The following is a 12,500-nucleotide window of genomic DNA, read 5'->3' as shown; positions in this document are numbered from 1 at the left end:
AATGATAGATTTTATTCAAAATAACAAGAGGAATAAATATACACAAGTATCGATTATAACAACTGAAGTTAATATAATAGAAAGACAAGTATACACACACACACACACATATATATATATATATATATATCTTATTATCGTATATGCACATATAAGTATGACTAGTATAAATCTCTATATGTTATACCAATGTGTCACGAAAAACGTATGATCGATTTCAACAGAAGGGGCTGAAAGGGATGGGAATGGTTTAGAAATAAAGTGGGGGTGTTCCATAGGTCAAAAAGAATATAGACAAACAAACAAACATAAGGGATACACGTAGTTGGCCGTAGTCGAGAAGTTAGCCCTTATCTAAAGATTGGATCGGCCTGTTAGCCTCGCCTACGCCACACAACACAACGCAAAGGAAACTTCCTCCTTCGAAGAGCGAGCCCTCCTATCTCCTGTGATCCGATTAATTAATTCATACGATTAATTGCTGTATCCTTATCGCCGAGAAAATCTTCGGCTTCTCTGTTCGAGGAAGAAGAAGAGGAAGAAGAAGAAGAAGAAGACGAAATGAAATAAGTAAAAGAAAAAAGAAGAAGAATGGCCCGAGAGCCGACGACCACGACAACGAGGACGACAATGACAACGATCGAAGTCCTAAACATAATGCTCGTCGGCTCGTCCTCGTTGAAAAAAGGATCAGGAGTTTAGGTATACTTCGAGGACAAATAAGAGACATCACATACTGATCTGGATGCTGCAAGATGCAGCGAACTACCCACGCGAAAATAACAATTTCGTCGTTGGTAAACACGTACATAGGTAGACACACGTACGCATACATACATACATAAATATGTACATACGTACATGTGGAAAAACACATATGCATCAACATAAGCGTGGGCGGATCTCGTCTTGGATGATACCAACAACTTTGGCCCTTTTCGCTGATCGACGAGCCCATAACGCGGTATGATCGCGACGTTTCTTATCTTCATTTTCTTCTTTTTTTCTTTTCTTCTTCTTCTTCCTTTTTTCTCTTTCTCTTTCTCTTTCCTTCTTTCATTCTTTCTCATTTATCCGCTTTTTATTTTTATTACATCGTTATTTTGCAAACGAACAATAGAAAGATTTATGTTCAAAAATAAATAAACTTTTAGGAATGCTTTAAGGATTTGAAATGGAATTATTTTTCGAATGTTATTAATTCTATTATCCTTCCTCTCTATCTTATTCGTTATTTTTAAGAATAATGAGGATAATATCCTTCAGAAGGACGAATGGACGAGCGAAGGGCATAAAGAAATCTTAACGTATTAACGTATTCTATCCAGCGAAAGTAGAAAAAAGGTTCTTTGTTCTCTCAAAATTCAATCGACGGCGATATTTCAAAAAAAAAAGAAAAAAAAAAAAAATAAAAAAAGAAAGAGAAAAAGGAGAAAAAAAGAAAAAAAAAAAGAATGAGAAATATACAAAAGAATTTGATCCTCTTTCTTTCTTTTTTTCTTTCCTTCTTTTTCCTTTTTTCTTCAGAAAAAGACAGAGAAACTAGTACCTAGTATTAACCATCACCACCACCACTACTACTACCACTACTATTATTATTATTATTATTGTTATTACTACTATTATAACTATTTCAATATATCGAAAATTTAGGATGACCAAGAATAAGACAAGAGTAAAAAAATAAGAAGAAGCAGATGGGAAGGAAGGAAAAGAAAATTTTCAAAATATCTATGCAGGTATAATGTAGTTTCGAAGATAGATCAAAGTTGAGTTTTTCTTCGAAAAAAGTGCAGGTCATCTTACCAGGTGTTTTGTGTGTGTGTCTCTCTTTTTCTCTCTCTCTCTCACTCTCTCTCTCTCGTTTTCTCTCTCTCTCTCTCTCTATCTCTATCTCTATCTCTATCTCCTTCCCCTCTTCCCCTTTCTCGATGGGATTTTAAAGCATAAACCTTGGATGCTCGTACGAGAATCTATTATTATCTTTCGTCCACCTAAAAGCATCCAACGTACCATCAACAACTAATCCATTCTAATTCCTACAAGAATATTTTTCCTTAGGTTATTGTTGTTTTAACTTTCTTAAGATCTTTGAAATAACTATCTCCGTTCACGCTTTTACCATACCACAAATCAAAGATCATATTGAGAAAGAGAAAGGAGAGGGGGGGGGAGGCGGGCGCCGCAAGGAAGAGGGAGAATGACAGAAGGAGTAGGATAGAGAAAGAGAGAGAGAGAGAAAGATAGATAGATTATGTTTGCTATCGTAAATGCCAAATAATATCCTGACAGGATCCTATTATCCAAAGAATATCCATATTTAACAATACTGATTCCATTCGTTTATATTTTCATTGTTAAAAGTATATTCAATGGGTACGATCTAAGTTTAAGATGAATTATATCAAAAGATATTAGAAGAACCGAAGGGGACTGTTTAGGGCAAGATATTATTATAGACCCATAAACGATATAACGTGTTGGTTTAACGTGTATAGCTCGATTTTCTTTCATAAGCACCTGGCAGAGACAGATCTTCTCGATAATACTGAAAGTTTTGTCCATTTACGGAATCTTTTCACGAAAGAGGTGGAGAGAGGGAGCGGCGGCGTCGACGGTGGCGACGGATAGGGGGATGATTGGAGCAAGACGAGGAGATCGGAAGAGAATGGTGATAGGGGGAGGGAGGGAGGGAGGTAGGAAGGGAGGGGAGGTCTGGGCAAAAAGAGAAACGAAAGACAGGAATTAAAGAGCGTGGAAAATCGGTGGAAAAAAAAAAGAAAAAAAAAAGAAAAAATTCTGTATTCAACAAGGTGCGAGCAAGATGCCATTCTTCTACTTACTTACGTACGTACGTACGTACATACATCAAATTTCCGCGATACTTTCCCACGAAAGTGAAGCGTCGAAAGAATTCGAGGTGTTAACCATATGTAGGAGAAGGGAGGTACTATTATTATTCGTTCCACGCGTCATTTAGAATGGAGGAACTCTCGGTCGCTTTATAATTCATAGAATTACACGCCATTGGAATTCTAACATGAACGATATAAGGGAATACGAGCCATCGCGATAATGATTCACCGTGGCTGTGATTTATCGCGCAAAATCGATTTGTATTCTGTTTGGGCGTACCCAACGGGGGAGAGAGAAAGGAAGAGAGAGAGAGAGAGAGAGAGAGAGAGAAAGAAAGAGAGAGAGAGAGAGAGAGAGAATGAGAAAGAGATACTTCTTTCACCTGTCGATTATTAAAAGAGTGTAGGAGGCTGGTGTTAATCGGTCCGCAATCGATTTAATTTACGAAAGCCATGCCGATTTCATCTGTAATTCATCGTATGTTTAGCAAAGTGTTTCTTTTTTGTTATTGTTTTTTCTTTTTTCTTTCTTTTTTTTTTTTTTTTTTTTATGATTAATAGTAAGTCTCACACTTTCATCATCCCCAATCTTTTGGACGTTTGATCTTTGTTCTCTCTCTCTCTCTCTATATATATTTTTTTCTTTTTTTTTTTCTGACACGAAGAACAAATTCTTTCGCACGGAAATTCTTTCTCAAAAAAAAAAAAAAGAAAAAATAATATATATATATATATATATATATATATATATATATATATACATTTTTTTGTTCATATCCTTTGCCGTTCTTCGAACTCGTAAATGTTCGTCGAATGAGTAACGACTTTTCGAACTTGACTTCCCAAAGGAGAGAGAAAAAGAGAGTGTCTGTGTGTCTGTGAAAGAGAGAGAGAGAGAGAGAGAGAGAGAGAGAGAGAAAAGAGAAATAAAAGTTCTGTCGTTGCTTTCTCTTAGGTGCAACTATACGGAAAAGTACTAAAGACACGGCCGACGTTGTTGACCGGCAATAAAGCCCGGCGTCTAATTAATTCCAGCCTGGCTGGTAATTAACGGTGAAAACAGCTTCGGTCTCGAATGGACCGAATGGGTCGGTCTTTCTTTTCTTTTATATTTCTCTTTTCTCATCTTTCTTATCTCTTCTCTCTTCTCTTACTCTCTCTTCTCTCTCTCTCTCTCTCTCTCTCTCTCTCTCTCTCTTTTTCTCTCTCTTGTTTTCTTTCTCTTTTGTCTTCATTTTCTCTCTGTCTCTCTCTCTTTGAGTCCCTTTTCTCTTTCTGTTATAACCGTCTGTTCGACACTTCTCCAATGGGTCGTCATTCTTTCTGGTTATATACGAGCCGAATAATTTTTAAACAGGTAGACGACGTTACAACTGAGAGAACATTGACAAACACAAATAACAACGTCGATACAACGTCCATTTCATCCCTTTCATCATTAATTCCATTTAATTTATTATCTTATTGTTATATATTTTACGAAAATATTTATCAATCGATCAAGCTATTTTGCACGTTCAGACGGCTACGAATTTATTTCTTGTGAAATTCAATATAATCGTCAATAATTCTTTGAAATGATGTAACGAAACTCAACGAAATGAAACTAAAATGCAATATTTGTTTGTTTGATGTAATATTATTAGATGTAACGAGTTAAATGAGTTAATGTTATGATAATGCAATTGGAAAATTTTATTATAGAAGAAAATTTATAGATAAAATCGATCAGAGAGAAAAAGAGAGACTTCGTTATTGTTCATTTTATCGGCGTTGCTTGCAATAAATAACTGTTTTATCATTTTGACGATTGAATTACTTAGATATTTTCGATAAAATAAATGCCTTTCCTTTTTCTATTTTCTACTTTATAATGTTCTGAGCCTACGTCTTAATTAACTAAGTAAACGTCGATAGGCGTAAAACTCATTAATATACAAATGACAGGGTAGTCAGGGCGATTTATAACGTTCACTGATTCCTTAAGATATTCCTCTTTTAAATAGATACTAATTACTTATTCGCAATTCAGGTTTATACTTGAACAAGTGCGAGAAAGATCGAAAACATTGATACGAATATTTTTATTCTTTATTATTATTATTATTATTATTATTATTATTATTATTATTATTAATAATTATTATTATAATAATCATTAATAATAATATTATTATTATTATTATTATCATTATTATCATTATTACTAATATTAATCGACTTCGTAGTAATCACAAGTGTACCGGAAATCCTGCTCACCCAATTACATTACTTCAAATAAGAAGATGAACGAAAGAAAAATCTTTGATAATTTATGCAAATGAGGATAAATACGTAGTTATACGTAGTTGAAAGAATTTCTCGTAGAAACATCTTATATATTCGAATAATCTAAAAAAAAAGAAAAGAAAAAAAAAAAAAAAGAAAAAAAAAAAAAAAGAAAAAAAAAGAGGAATGATTTATATCAAAGGAATAAGGGGGAAAAAGAAAAACGAAGAAAAAAAATACAAAACAAAACAAAAAACCAACGATAAAAATAGAAAAGAAGTGGAAAACGACGAGACGATACACGCGTTTCGTTTTTGCGAATGAAGAAAGAAAGAAAGAATGAATGAAAGAAAGAAAGAAAAAAGAAAAAAAGAAGAAGAAGAAAGAGGAAAACAAGTCGACGAACAATGTGTCGGTTGAGTAAAACGAGAACGCGAAGTTCAAGCCTTTTACGGTTCGGGAGAGATGGGAGAGATGGGAGAGAAAGAGAGAGAGAGAGAGAGAGAGAGAGAGAAAGAGCAGAGGACACAAGGAGAAGTTTTTAGATCAGAAAAGAGAAAAATTTTCAATTCGACTGAGCTGGACCGGTATGTTGATAATTAACTGGATCAATTAGTTCGAAATTTATGCGAGGAGGCTTATTAAAACGAGTCGATTAACAGGTATGATAGAGTGGTATGTATCTACTTACGTCTATGCTAGAAACAAGTCTGATCTGTTAAATCGTACTCGTCAATGTATAAGTGTAGCATACGTGTCAAATGTGTATGTTACCTAGCTTACGTATACGTGTGAAAGGAAAAGAGAAAGAAAAGAAAAGAAAGAGAGAGAGAGAGAGAGAGAGAAGACGATAACGAGAACAGGATTATGGAAAGGTGTCTCGTTAACGCGGAGCGCGCCAACGAAGGGCCTCAAGTCCCCCCACCATTTGGATGGTCTCAACTCGCTCTCGAAGTTACTCGTACCGTCGAGAAAGGAGGAGAATCGAATAAAAAGGTCGACGTTATTGTAAGGAACGAAGCGAGTTCGATTCACGAAGAAATTGCAATGATAGCTGACTTCTTTAATGAGATGCCCGTTAATACACGTACGTATTATATCTCGAGTATATTTTATTCCATTGATTTCTGAATTATTTCAAAGATGCATTTTCACATCGCGCCATATTGCGACGAGCGAGAAAACGTGGACAAGAAAAAAAAAAAAAAAAAAAAAAGAAACATACAAAAGAAAAAGAAAAAGAAAACAAAAAAGATAAACAAATAAAGAAATAAATAAATAGATAAAAAGGAAACAAGAAAGGAATGGAAAAAAGCAAAGGGACGGAAAAGGAAGAACTCGAAGAATGAAAGGAACGGAGTAAACGTAGTTCTTGTGAATTGCGTAGTAAGAATTTAATTAATGAACGTAAAAGAATCTTTGAAAATCAAAGCACGCACGAACTACAAGGAAATTCAGCGTGTGCTAGAAGCAAATGTTTGGACTGTAAACTACTGTGGTCGTTAATTCGACGCGACTCACCCTCCCATTACTCCGGGGCTTACCCTTACCTATCGATCGTTACGAAGCCAATACATACTGAAGGTTTTATATATATATATATATATATATATATATATATATATATATATATATATATATACATGTACACACGTAAACCTACCGTAAGAGTTAGGGAAAAAACGATAATGTTATCGAGAACACACAGGTTCAACTATGTTCTTACTCTTATCTCTTATCCGAAAAAAAAAGAGAGAGAAAAAAAAATGATCAGCTTCCTTTGAATAATCGAATCTCTAACTATAAATTAATCACAAAATGACGTTTCGCGTATATTAAACATGATCATATTCTATCGTGAATACTTTATAATAAACTTTGAGCATATATTATCCATACGTCCTTAGGAATATGTATATTTATGAACAACACGGTAACACGATTAACATTGTCATGAACATCGATGTTAAAAACTTTTTCTATCACGATCGTACGTATTACCTTTATTAATGTTCACGGCAATGTTCGTCATGTTCATATTCGTACATAAGTAAAATACGAATAATGAAAATATTACGCACACCAATGTTCATGACAATACACAGTCATGTTCATTGTTCAATAATAATTATAAAATCATGAGAATGTATGCGCATTAATGTTCACATGACAATACGATCGCATTAATATTAATGCATACGCATTTTCATGATTGTACAATTATGAACACGAACATTATCATATTGTCGTGAACGTTTAATCCGTCCACCGCGTATTTTCATGATTAAGAACACTTATTAACGGGAACATGATCTTACATTGTTGCATTGTGAACGTGCCGTAAATGAGGTCGAAAAGAATATAATGAACTTTTTTTTTTTCCTTTTTCCTTTTTTTCCTCTCTTACAATTTTCAAAACGACCAGTTGATATAATAAGAAATGGAAGTGAACAAAATATCGGTTAATAACGAACGAGAGTGAACAGAAGAGATGAGAAGAGAAGAGAAGAGAAGAGAAGAGAAGAGATGAGATGGGAAGAGGAGTGAAGGGGATTTTAGAAGGGGGAAGGGAGGTAGAGGAGAACGCTCGGCGTTCGCCTCTCGAACAAAGCAGAAGCTCGATCGCCACCATAGCCGGACAATCTCGTCTTCGGCACGGCGATTGGTCGCTTTCGGTGAGCGCGGGCTTCGTGCAAAAAGTAGCTAGAAACCGGCCGTATAGGTATACGACGATGCTCGGCATAGAACGAACGTTCTGTTCCCCTCTTTCTCTCTCTTTCTCTCTCTTTCTCTCTCTTTCTCTCTCTTTCTCTCCACTATACCATTTACCAGGTTTGTGCGTGTAGGTGAGGCACACCGATCGGCATACCTGCGACACGTTGCAAGTTTCTCGTCTTTTAAATCACCGATGGACACCTCAAGGCTGTCGATAGAACTCGCCGGGCGTCACTTCCACGGGACACTCGAGTTCGCACGGGATAGAGAAAGAGAAAAAGATAGATATAGATATACAGATATATATATATATATATATATATATATATATATATATGTGTGTGTGTGTGTGTGTGTTAGAGGATAAGAGGATAGAGGATAGAGAAAGAGCGGGAAATAAAAGATCTCGTGCTACCGCTTCTACCACTTTCGAGACGATCAACTGGAAGAAGAAGCTTTTTCTATCTCTCTCTCTCTCTCTCTCTCTCTCTCTCTCTCTCTCTCTCTCTCTCTCTCTCTCTCTCTCTCTCTCTTTCCCTTTTCTTAGTTCGATAAAATCGACGACGATCGTGTTAATTATAATGCAACACTGTTACACTTCGTTATAGTATTTATCCATAAATCGAAGGTAATCGTAATGAAAGGAGATCAATGTTTTTCCATTTTTTAAAATAGCTCTTGATTTTTTCCTTTATTTCTTTCTTTCTTTCTTTCTTTCTTTCTTTGTTTTTCTTTTTCTTTTTTCTTTTTTCTTTTTTTTTTTTTTTTTTTTTTTTATAAAAATTTGTGCGTTCTCTCGTTCCTTTATTCTTTCTTTCCTTTTCTCCTGGATAAAATCTATGTCTATTAACGAATCGAGATCTCGAACAAAGATTCACGAACTAAACGGAAATAATAAAAGCAAGGTACGTACGTTGCTTTCCACGTCGAGGGGTGATTTTCGCAGAACTTTATCGAACGTACGAATGTACGTACGTACGTACATATGAACGAACGAACGAACGAACGAACGAACGAACGAACGACCGAGCAAGCGACCGAGCGATTCGATATAATTAGAAACAACGGTAGCAACGCTTAGAAAGAAGTTGTTGTAGACTTCTTGCCGAGGTTGATATCACCCGGTTTGTCCAATACCAAGCATATACGGTATTCCAACGAACCTATTGTCGATCTGTGCGAAATAATTAATGAATATCGAAGCCGGACAACAATCTGTTCAGATCGATAAACCACCCCTCCTCTCGTAAACCATAACGAACGAGTAATTGCCGGATACCGTTGGTGTTCTACAATATTAATTAAATCCCAATGACCTCATGTCGCGACTACGAGAACGAGATAGTTTTATATAAGCGTCTTAGGCGATATACGCTTTAACGTTTACGAACTTTCAAAACGTTTTGGAATATCATAAAAAAAAAAAAAAAAAAAAAAAAAAAAGAAAATAAAAAAAGAAAATAAAAAAAGAAAAGAACAAAGAGAACAGAAGCAAAATAAAAATATCTATATACCTTATATATATATATATATATATTTATATCCATTTCCAATCGCATTTGTCCCAATAAATTTACCTCCTCTCCCCCCCCCCCCCCCGCCTCCCTCCCCCGCCCGCCCGCCAAGCCCTCATTCCTATCATCTGTAAACGCACATGATTTAATGGAACATACAGTTACTAATAATGAATTCATAATATTATTTATATATCAGTATATATATTCTTAAAAGGAATATTTTTTTTTTTTTTTTTTTTTTTTTTTTTTTTTATTTTCAGATTGCCTTATATCAAAAACGATTTCAAAAGATTTCAAACGATTTCAGAATCGATTTCTAGATATGGAATAAGAAGAAGAACGAAGTGAAACGCATCATCGTTCTTTGCTCGTCGAGAGAGGCGTCTCGGCTCGAGCTGAATCTCCCTACCCACCTTATCCCCCTTATAACCTCTCCCCCTTATCCACCCCCCCCTCCCCTTCTCCCAACCACCCAATGATTCGATTCGCGTTTATAATAGCTGCGATTTAAAAATCCGCTCGCCATCCTTCTCGAGCAGTCCGTTCACGGCTTCGACCTTTACATTCGTACAGCATGTCGAACCAATCTGGTCGCGACATCACGCGCCAAATATGCGAGGTGTGGCGCGAGGAGAGAAAGAGAGAGAGAGAGAGAGAGAGAGAGAGAGAGAGAGAGAGAGAGAGACCGCAACAAGCGGCGCCCACACCGAATTCGACTCGCGCCGTTAACTCACCCAACGCATTCGAAGGTCACCGACATCATCAGAGACGAGAAATAACATTTCATCTCAAGCTCTCATCTACGAAGAGTCAACAAATGATGAGAGAGAGAGAGAGAGAGAGAGAGAGAGAGAGAGAGAGAGTTTTCGTTTTATCAATTTTATAATCAACGATCGATAAGACCAACCAATGATAGATAAAAATAAAATCTTCAAATATTCTACGAAAAAAATATATGAATATCTGTTTTCGACGAACAAGGATTTTCAATGAAATTCTTTAAAACACACTCGATGAGATTTGTAATCCCTTTTTTTCTTTTTTTTTTTTTTTTTTTTTTTTTTTTTTTTTTTTAACAGAAACACAGCACGCTATTGATCCGATTAAAAAAAAGAAAAAATAAGAACGGCTCGCTTAATACCAGATACGATTTCAATTTCGCCGATAGATACGTATATAGATGGCTCGAATAATTACGCACGATTAATAATATATTTGCGATTTATCACGGAGTCCTTTGATAAGTAATTATTCGTATCTTGGTCTTTCACCAAATTTAAATCGCAATTAAACGATCGTACGTTTAATAAATTGAATAGACATTAACGCGTGAACGTTTACAATAATTTGAATATAATACGTCGATTTGTATTTCGATGAAATAAATTCGATCTCGATTTCTCTCTCTCTCTCTCTTTTTTTTTTTTTCTTTTAATAATTGCAACGTAACTATTTTCGCGAGTTAAACGAATGGCGTAAAAAAAAAAAAAGAAATGAAGAAATGGAAAAATGAGAAAAGAAGGACAAAAAAAAAATATATATATATATATATATCGTGAAAGGGAGGAGAATGAGGGACTTGGTGCGAAACGTGCTGGACCAGTTGTGACACGAGAAAAGGGCTTGGAGGGCACACGAAAGGTAGAGAGGAAGTGTGAGAGAAAGAGAGAGAGAGAGAGAGAGAGAAAAAGAGAGAGATGGCTAGAATGGCTATCTCTACCGAGAGCGGACACATCTTATCTTCGATCTCATCTCTCTCACTCGGCTTACAAACTAACACGCCGGGCCACGACCTGCGACGGAGGTTTCAAATATTTTTACCGCGTATCAGCGAGCCAAGCCAGAGTAAACTGGCGATCCTTTTCCCTCTTCGATCCTCCCTCAACTTCTATTCCCTTTCCACTCACTCCTACTAACCGTCTTATCTCTCTTTCTTTCTCTTTCTTTCTCTATCTGTCTATCTCTGTCTATCTCTATCTTTTTCTCTTACGATTATCGGAAAGCCTCGAGGTCCGATAAGTTTCACAACAAACGCGAGCCGATCCCCGTCCCTTGATCGTTACGTTCAATGAAAAGAAAATCGGAATTCCAATCGTTCGTTCAATACAACTTACTCGTTACGTATACGTTTTTATTCATTCATTTATTCATTCATACTTTCATTCATTTGTTTGTTCATTTTTTTTAATTTTTCCTATACATCTTATTCGTTTTTTTTTTTAAGTCCTTCTTTTATTTCTTTTCTCTCTCTCTCTCTCTCTCTCTCTTTCTCCTCGTTGTTTTTATTATTTAATTTATTCGATCGAAACTGATAAGGTTTCGATTACATATATTATATACATACATACATATAGATATATATATATATATATATATATATATATATATATATATATATTGTCCGTACTGAGAGGGAATATCAATGATAACATCAAATTTCAATCTTCTCGTTCGATCTTTCGAGAGAAAGATCGACACATTGGCTTTGATATGCGTCCATCCATAAGAAGGAACGATAAGGAAGACATATTCACGATGGAAGGAGAAGAAAAAGAAGAAAAAGGAGAAGAAGAAGAAGGAGAAGGAGAGGGAGAAGGAGTGGGATAATAAGAAAAAGAAGATGAAGAAGAAAAAGATAATAATAAGAATGAAAAGAAGAATAAGAAGAAGATGGTACACCGATCGGTGCGATCCCGTTTGTTTGTTAAGTCGGCCGGTTCTCTCGTTCCGACTTTTGTCTCCTAATCCCTAATCCGCAATCAGGGCCCATTGTCCGTAGAGAAGGTCGGTGGGGTTGATAGGAGGTGCGGGTGGCAGGAACAGCAGCGTGTGCTCGGTCCATCGCGGATGTAAGGTATCGGGGATTATGAGAGATTAAAATTGTAAGATAGAAAAGGACAGCAGGAGAAAAAGAGAAAGGAAGAGACAGAGAGAGAGAGAGAGAGAGAGAGAGAGAGAGAGAGAAAGATGTCGAAGAAGAAGAAGAAGAAGAAAGGATCGTCGAATACAAGAGGCATATAGCCTGGTAGAAGTCAGAAGATGCAAGGATGATGAAGAGCAAGGAAGTAAGAGAGAGATAGATATACCTATATGGATATATAGAAGAGAGAGAGAGAGAGAGAGAGAGAGAGAGAGAGAGAGAGAG

At 36.0% G+C, this 12,500-nt stretch overlaps 1 protein-coding gene across 30 annotated transcripts in view; it reads right to left on the bottom strand.

Annotated features, from left to right (window-relative positions):
* LOC124948700 (zinc finger homeobox protein 3) overlaps positions 1-12,500 on the bottom strand; it is a 402,750-nt gene that overhangs the window by 121,721 nt on the left and 268,529 nt on the right. The window lies entirely within an intron of this gene.

The sequence above is a fragment of the Vespa velutina genome, chromosome 4 (assembly GCF_912470025.1).
Source record: "Vespa velutina chromosome 4, iVesVel2.1, whole genome shotgun sequence".
Taxonomy (NCBI): Eukaryota; Metazoa; Arthropoda; class Insecta; order Hymenoptera; family Vespidae; genus Vespa; species Vespa velutina.
Note: the sequence above shows the minus strand (reverse complement) of the source record. Positions and strands in the feature narration are given on the sequence as shown.